The 8,859-nt window shown below is 42.4% G+C and overlaps 1 long non-coding RNA gene across 1 annotated transcript; it reads left to right on the top strand.

Moving 5' to 3' along the window:
• The first annotated feature begins 493 nt into the window (after positions 1-493).
• Positions 494-3,628, top strand: LOC133712155 (uncharacterized). The gene is made up of 4 exons (XR_009847210.1): positions 494-1,503; positions 1,578-1,648; positions 2,409-2,491; positions 3,174-3,628. It is a non-coding gene; the product is annotated as an uncharacterized LOC133712155 (long non-coding RNA).
• The last annotated feature ends 5,231 nt before the right edge of the window (positions 3,629-8,859 follow it).

The following is an 8,859-nucleotide window of genomic DNA, read 5'->3' on the forward strand; positions in this document are numbered from 1 at the left end:
TGACTAAGTGTTAGTCCCCGATTTGTTATAAGACTCTTTGAATTATTCGGAAAGGCTAAAATTATAATGTCTTTGTATATGGCATTGAGCTCAGAGGAGTTGGATGAGACAATGAAATCAAATGTTTGCACATACACACACAATGTGATAGAGGAAAAGTGCAATTTGCGAAAAAACAAATGGTTATAGAGTTTGATGAGGTCGTCCCCATAAGTGGAGTAAGATGTACCATGTGAATGGTAAAGGTTCAAAAAGTATCAGAGGAAGCTAAAACAATGTCTTGTGCAAACTCGAGCCCGAGGTGAAAAGAAGTAACCTCTCTCATTCATACATTGGGTAAATTTCGAGGACGAAATTTATTTTAAGGGGGGTAGAGTGTGAGCCCCCGAAAATTTTGTTTAATTTTTAGAATGTAATTTTTCGCCAATAAGATTTTCGCAAGGTAATTTAAGTGAAGGAATTTATTTTGGAAATTATTTTGGTATCGAGATTACGATTTGGGCCTCATGATTTAAGTGTGGGCCAGAGTTCCTCGTTTTGGGCCTAAGATGAAGTCAAGAATTAATTAAGGAAGTTTCAGACGAAAAGCGAATGAAAGAAAAGTCCCGAGCCCAAAACCCGAAAGAAATTAGCTAGGAGAGTTTCGTAATTCGTCGCAAGGGCAAAATTGGTATTTCACGCACACAACTATAAATAGAAAAAAATTGGAAGCCCTAGTCCCATTTCTCCCTTGCAGCCGCGTCCTTCTCCTTCCCTCTCCCCCGACCTCTCGCTCTCTCTCTCTCGTTCTCCCTCTGCCATCACCGGAGACTCCATCTCCGGCCACCATCTCACCACATCACTTCCACCAGTCGACGCAACACCTGAACCCGACCAAAACCCACCCGGAATCACCGACATGCATCGCCGGTAGCCTCCACACGCGACCACCAAAAGCTGCGACACCACTGCCCTTTCTCCTTCGTCGATTTCCGACCATCACCATGCCACACTGACACCACCGTCCGACTCAGTGGACAAGGAAGAGCGAAACCCGTGAGCATCATCACTCGTCGATGTCGGGAAACCGCCGTACCAGCATCGTCGGAGGCCTCGGCCCTGCATGCCCTCGTTCTCTACTCTCCAGCTCGGATCGAGCTAAACAACCTCCGTAGCTGGAATCAAGGCTTCACGATGCATCAAAGCCATAGACCCTCAGCCTCCGATTTCGGCCAGAGCCCCCGCACGCGTCTCACGCGCCACCGCTGGCACGTGAGCCAACCTAGCGTCACCGTGAGCACCACCAGCTTATTCTCTTCGTTCGGTAAGCTGGATTCTATCCCTTCTTCTTAGTGAGGCTTCTACTTTGATCTAGATTGAGAACCCTAACTCGATTTCTTAATTTGAAATCTGTGAGGATTTTGGAATATGTGTTCTGGAGGTTTTGGAGGAAGGGAGGTCTGCAAAATTGTAAGCCTTCGGAGAAGAGAAGTGCTGGGTCAGTTCCATTTGTATTGAGGAAAGGTAAGGATTCAAGAACTCGGTTTTGGAATGAATTTGGTTAAGAGTTGGACTGTTGATCTTGTCATATCTGTTAGGTGCCCAAAGCAATTGTTGGAGCTGGATTGCAGCAATTGGATTTAGCCCTCAGTTTGGAGAAGAAGAAATGGTAAGGGTCTGGGTTTTGAATCTATTGTTGGTGAAACTGTGGTGGTTGTAATCTGTTGTTTGTAGCCTCATGAATGGGAAAGTGTTAAAATGGTGATATGGATATGTTGTTGAGTGGATTGGAATTGATAGGAAATTGTCCTTGTTGATTTAATTATGAAAGCGGTGATTTGGCTAATTGCATGAGAAAAATTATAAATAAGAATGGACCGGTTTTGGATAAGTGAATTAATATGTGGAATGTTCAATTTAAGGTCCGTGAATAGAAATATTCCAAACCTACCATATCCCGGAATTATTGTATAATGAAATTATTCGGGAATGGTGGTTGCTATTTAATAGCTTAGGGTTTAAAGGCTAAATAAAATGAGGTCAAACCGGTTGACCGAAATTTTAGTATGGGAAGAAGTGTGATCACCATATCCCGAATGAGCTTACTATGTTAAATGAATTGCTCGGGAATGGAAATTGCCATTTGTTTTCTTAAGGTAAAAAGGGTAAAGAAATGAAGGTGCAGGTGCTAAGTATAATCACCATATCCTAAATGATTCAAATGCTATATCATTTGGATTTGGATTGTTTGGGAATGGATAATAGAATTTATCAACTAAAGGAAAATTCTATAAACACAAGTTCTAGATCATTTTTTGATTAAAGGATAATCCGATGGACTATAAGGAAATTAAGTAAATGTTTTGGTTGCTCGGTTAGTTGAGTTATAATGAAGTCAGGTTACTTATTGGTTTAATTTTATTATAAAGGACCCGAGCGTGTGCATTTGGAAGTGGACAAAGTGTTGAAAGTCGAGAACGAACCCGAATGTGGGCAAGCACTCCAATTCCAGGTAGGGTGAGCTGTCCCTTCCTTGTTAGAGGCTTTTCAGTATATGTGGAATGCTATACTATGATAGTATGTTGCCTGCAAGAACGTTTTTGGTTGTTCATCAGTCGATGCCTCGTGATACATGTGTTTTCAGAGCTGATAATTGTTGATTGCGAAAACCGAGGCTAGACTTGCATGTTGAGATACTGTACCCTTTGTATGTTTGTGACCTGAAAGTGAATGGGACCTAGACGCGTTGATTCCTAGGGATCCCACGGTGTCGATAACCGTGAACCTCCGGAGGGGGCTGTGCTCCTATGTTTGTCGGGGAAAGGTAAGTACAGACAGTGAACCAGTCATAGGAGACTCAGAGCCAGGAAATGGACACTTTCGCTACTTGTAGTCACAAGGACTACAAAGTAGTTGGCTGGTTCTCTTACTCAGGACGAACCAGATCGGTCACTGATTTATTTTACTTTAGCCGGCAGGTAAGTATCTCGGAGCTCCAAGTGTGTGAAGCATACTGCACATGTTTAATGAAAGAAAACGAATGTTTGTGGTTGCCACTTTTCTTAAAGCATTTTTCGATAAACGTGCACAATATTATGTAGTAAATATTTTCAAGTATATTATTTTTTCAAACCTAGCATGGTTGGGTCGGCCCCTACTGGGCATGCGAGGACGAAAGCTCACCCCTACTATAGTGTGCAGGTTTCGAGCATGTGGTCGGGAAGCGTACAGGGGAGGCACATGGCACGGCTTGGCGCATTTCTCTTTAGTTTTATCAAAAGAAGGTTTTGGTCCTTAATCGGATTTTGTAGTAGCTAGTTTATTTACTTTTTATTTATTTCCTACTCGTTTACAAAAAAATTCCGGGAGACCCGTAACCCTGGGGCGCGTCTCCCATACTTGTAGTTACTTAGTGATCCGTTTTATTTTCCAAATTGGGCTCCGATTGCAAGCCCAAAACTCTTAGCCCATTTCGAATTCCGCTTTTGACAATGTGTTGTTAGGTTGCTAGAATGATTTGTCCAAGAAAGTGTTTTGTAAACCAACAACCTAAACTCAAAAGGCCTTGCGGTTTCGGGTTGATGAGCTATCGAGATGCCATTCGTGACATGTCGATTCCTCATTGGCTCGGAGTCGCGGCGCTGTGGGACCCCCCTTTCGGGTCACCACACAGAATTTCACAAAACTCAGCGGCAATATCTGATGAAGTACAAGGAGTGCAGTACAAACTTGACTTATCCAAATTAACAAGTTGCCCCAAAGCTTCACAGTAAATACCAATTATTTTCATTATCTCCTCACAATTCTCCCTAGTGGCCTTCAAGAAGAAAATGGAATCATCCGCAAAGAAAAGATGGGAGAGGGTTAGACCATGTTGGCTTAACTTTTTCCCATGGAGGCTGCCAACTTCACAAGCTTGTTGGATTAGAGAGGAAAAAACTTCAGAAATGAATAGAAAGAGGTAGGGAGAGATGGGATCTCCTTGTCTTAGCCCCCGAGAAGGCCTAAAGTAACCACCAGTTTTGTCATTCAGTGTTACGGCAAAGGAGACTGAACGGACACAAGCCATCAGCAAAGAAACCCATCCATGCCTGAACCCCATCTTGATGAGAACTACTTCCAAGAAATCCCATTCAACTCTATCGTAGGCTTTACTCATATCCAACTTTAGAGCCAATTCATGCTTATCACCTGTCTTTCTCAACTTCAAGTAATGAAAAGCCTCATGAGAGACTAAGATATTATCTTGAATTTGTCTCCCAGGCACAAAAGCTCCTTGATGAGGGGATATAATATCGGGAAGGAACGTTTTCAATCTATTAGCAAGAACATTGGAAAGGATCTTGTACGAAAAATTGCACAAGCTTATAGGTCTGAATTGAGTTACCTTCTCAGGGCAAGGAACTTTAGGAATGAGAGCAATGTTGGTTTGGTTGAGATCAGCAAGTATCTCATTAGTGACAAAGAACTCGACCGCCCAACGCGGTCTCCCTCTGACGCCACTTTGTATTTTACTTGACAGATAGCGGAAGCTCCGAGAATATCACTAGTAGCGGTCCGCCCACCGGACCCGCGTTAACCAAGATTAGGCTACCGCCCAATCTTAGATATTAACAGTAGCCTTGCTTCATTTGTTCAAAACAAGCAGCATTATCCTATACGCTCGTAGGCTCATCTGTGGTAGACTTCAAACCACAATTGTTCGAACATGCGTAAGTATGGATCCAATCCATATACATTCACAAACCACTTCGTGAAGAGCAATGATCTCTGCATTGTCCGAAGATATAGCGACTAGGGTCTATTCTGTAGACCTCCAAGATATCACGGTCATTACCCATGGTGAACACTTAACCAGTTTGGGAAGACTTTTGTGCGGGTCAGAGAGATACCCAACATCAGCAAAACCTTCCAAAACGCTTATCGTTTTGAGATGGGGATAGTAGACGAAGGCCAGTGTTGGCGGCGTTACAAGTGTGTGATGGGTCCGAATCCATTATCTCTCTGTAGGGATAAAGCATGCCCCTATCAGTCGTACATCTCTAGTATAGAAAGATATCTTTTTCCACCAATCCAATGGTGTTGCGTTGGCGCACAGCTATACCTAGCTAACAATTTCATAACATATGAGATGTCTGGTCTTGTGCATTGAGCTAAGTACAATAATGCGCCTATTTTACTTAAGTAGGGCACTTCTGCCTCTAGCACATCTTCGTCATCATCCTTCAAACGAAGAGAATCCTTTTCAGGATCAAGACTACGGACGATCATGGGGGTGCTTGAAGTTTTGACATTGTCAAAATGCCTAAGCACCTATCAACACGATGCTCAAGTTCCAAACCGAGACATAATCGTGTTCTCCCAAAATCCTTCATCTCAAAATCGGATTTTAAGTGTTCAGCGGTTTCCCATAACTCTTTAAGGGCTTCTAATGAAGATCATGTCCAATATGAACCGTTATAGAATCCGAAACTTGTTATGAAAACGCGCGGGCATATCCCTTCCCAATCAAGTAGTCACTTTAGTGAGTGTTTCAATCTTATTGCAAACGCGCTCCGTGGTCTAGAGCCACTTGACTTGGATAAATGAAGTCGACCATAAACCTTCATGTATATTCCGTATCTAGATCCCTATAGAGATACGTGGTGACCACATTCGTAAGCCGCATGATCAGTTATTTGGAAACTACCAAACTGACAGGGTAGTGGAGTGCAATGACATCCATTACGAGAGAATATGTCTCATCGTAGTCGATTCCAGGGCGTTTTGTGAGAAGCCTTGGGCCATAAGGCGAGATTACCATCTCTTTTTCTCAACACGCATTCTAACGAAGACCCATTAGTCAACAGGTTTTATGTCAGGAGGTGTTGGCATCACTGGCTCAAAAACCTTCCTCTTTGTTAGAGAATCCAACTCAACCTGGATCGCATATTTCCATTTAGGCCAAATTTCTCTACGTTGGCATTCATTTATCAACGGAGCATGGTTCGATATCATCGGACTCAACAAACTCATGCACAACGAAATGCGCAACTACATCATCAATTATGATGGAGTTTCTATTCCACGTCTCATGTACACTAGTGTAATTTTCAAAGAGCTCTATATTCTCAGGAATAGGTTCTGACGTTGAGGCGTCCCCCAACGGTAACCTTAATCCGGAAGATTCTCATGAGACAGATTTTGAGTCTAGATGATCAAAGGATTGGAATGTGCCAAAGTATCCTTCGAACCCACGGGCCTCCCACGCATCCTAGCTGGGGCCATGGCCTATAACGCCAGAGTGTCACTCTCTTTGGCGTTGGCGCCATGCCTACCTCCGTGTAGGGTGGCGCTACGTCCTCTCGTAGGGACGTCCATCCTTGCAGGCATGTTTGCAGCATATTTGTGTGATCTCGTCACTTTAATGGGGATCAGATAAGACATAGTGGGGACAGACCATGACAATTCCTGTCGTTCCTGCTGAACATTTGTGTTCTTATCTCCCCCTAACGACGGGAAAACTGTCTCATCAAAGTGACAACCCTCAAATCTAGCGGTAAGGAGATCGCCTTGCAAGGGCATTAAGTGGCGGACGATTGTCGGAGTCTCAAATCCAACGCAGTTGCCCATTCGTCTGTAAAGATCTGTCATAGTGCGCTGTGGTGGCGCAATTGGCACATAAATGGCTCACTCAGACTTGCGTAAGTACGATACTTGTACCCAGTCACTAGCTATAACGCAGAGGTAGATTGAGTGGCGATGGGTCGTAGACGAATTAGCATCGCTGCATGCGATATTGCATCACCCCAAGCGGATATAAGGAGATTGGTGCGCATTTCCAATGTTTTGACTACCATCGTAATCATTTCCGCGAGACCATTTGGGTGTGTTCATGAGAATATGATGTCCAACATCAGTCCCATTGCAATAACCATCAAAAGTCTTCGATGTAAACTCTCTAGCATTGTCAAGTCCAATTGACTGAATAGGATGATTCGGGGATTCAGCCCGTTGTTATATGATATGGGCTAGGAGTGTAGCATGAGCAGTATTACAAGTGGACAATGGCACAACACGTGACCAACGTGTTTGCGTGTCAACCAACATCATGAGATATTTAAACGTCCGCAGGTTGGTTGAATCAGTCCACAGAATCCCCATGGATTCTATGTAAGAACAGAACGAGTATTTTCATATCCTTTACATAGGACGGTCTCAGTCCTAATTTCCCTAATGAACAGGCTTTGTAAACGAGCGAGAGGCTTTAGAAGCAACCAATGAGGATTTTGGTTGGGCCTGAGCATCTGAAACGCTATTTGAAGCAAAGTTGGTGATTGCAGCATCACCTGGGGCATCATCACCATGATGTACGCTATCCACGGCGTCATGGATAAGGACTATGCCAGCCCTAGACTGGTGGTTGACGACGGCGGCGGTCACACTTAGTCCAGGAATCAACTTTTGATTCATGATTCGTTTCGCTCGAAGGAAAAGATGTCCATGTGAAGTCTTTGGTAGACGGATCATCATATCATGACCAGGATGACCTATCCTGTCGTGACAAAGCCAATATGTGTCTAAATCTAAGAGATCTTCTCTCATGACTTTATTGGATTTAATAGCTCGAATAGTGATATAGAGTCCACTAGAGACCCTATATTAATTCCAATTATCATCTTCATCTATGAACTAGAACAGCCGCACACCACCAAAACAGGGCAACCCTTTGGGCTGCTCTCATCCCATCTCCTCCCCTCCATTTTCTACATTTTCTTTAGTTTTATTTTGGAAATTTAAAGAAGGACTCACTCAAGCTTCAAGGAATCATCATCAAGAGCCCTACACTCCATTTTGGGTAGTTGGGTGAAGAAATTGCTTGGTTTATACTAGCCTATAGCTAGGAGTGACCAAATCAACTCTCCCCTCTCTTCCTTATCATCTCTTTCATATTTTTCTATACTTTTGATGATGTATCTATATATGGGTAGTGAGTAGTTTATTTAGGAAACTAGGGTTTGAGCATAGCATGGATTTAATGTAATAAATATGTTTTGATTAAATGATTTTCAATTCCATGTATGGCATATGTTCTATTCTATAATACTTGGCTTAGATGCATGATTAGGAGCTTGATTAACTCTTGAATGTGTAGATGAGCATGTCTAAAAGAAATTAGGGAGCCTAATCACCTTTCTAATTTATGGCTAGGACACTTGTTTAGAACATGTATGGTTAGTTACAATACCAATTTCGATTTCCGTATTGGCTAGCTAGGGAACCTTGATTCTAGGACTTTTCACCTTTTGGTGCAACTAGAGGCCCTAACAAGGCTCTAGATTGTCCCAATTGAGTTTCTACGGCCCTTGATCCAGAGTAGGAATACCATTTAAGGAATCTAATGACCCATGAGCCTTGAAAAGCCTTGGGTACGGTTCTTGATGCCATTATAAATTGTTTAACCATTGTCGGAATATATTTGTGCATTGAATTTGGCTAGGAGGATACCCTAGTGACCTAATTTCCATTTCTTACTTTTCTTTTCTTTGTTTAATTTAGTTGTTAGCTAAATCTTTCATTTAAATTCTTGCAATTTAGTTATTAGAAATTCAATTTACAATTTTCGGTGACATATTCGACTCATTATAAATATCCACCACTAAGCTCGTAGCTTTGATTAGGTTTTGGTGAAAACCAAAGCCGAGCATTGCTAAGGCTTGGTGCCTTAGAGTAGCATTTTTATTTATTTTTCTTTTCTTTTTCTTTTATTTTCTTAGTGACTCTAATTCCAACTACCTAAGGTTTGTGGGTTAGCCACTAATCCCCGTGGTACGATAACTTTGGGCATAATATTTTCCTATCTTGACAATGATACGTACGCTTGCATAAATGTGTATCAAG

The sequence above is a fragment of the Rosa rugosa genome, chromosome 5 (assembly GCF_958449725.1).
Source record: "Rosa rugosa chromosome 5, drRosRugo1.1, whole genome shotgun sequence".
Taxonomy (NCBI): domain Eukaryota; kingdom Viridiplantae; phylum Streptophyta; class Magnoliopsida; order Rosales; family Rosaceae; genus Rosa; species Rosa rugosa.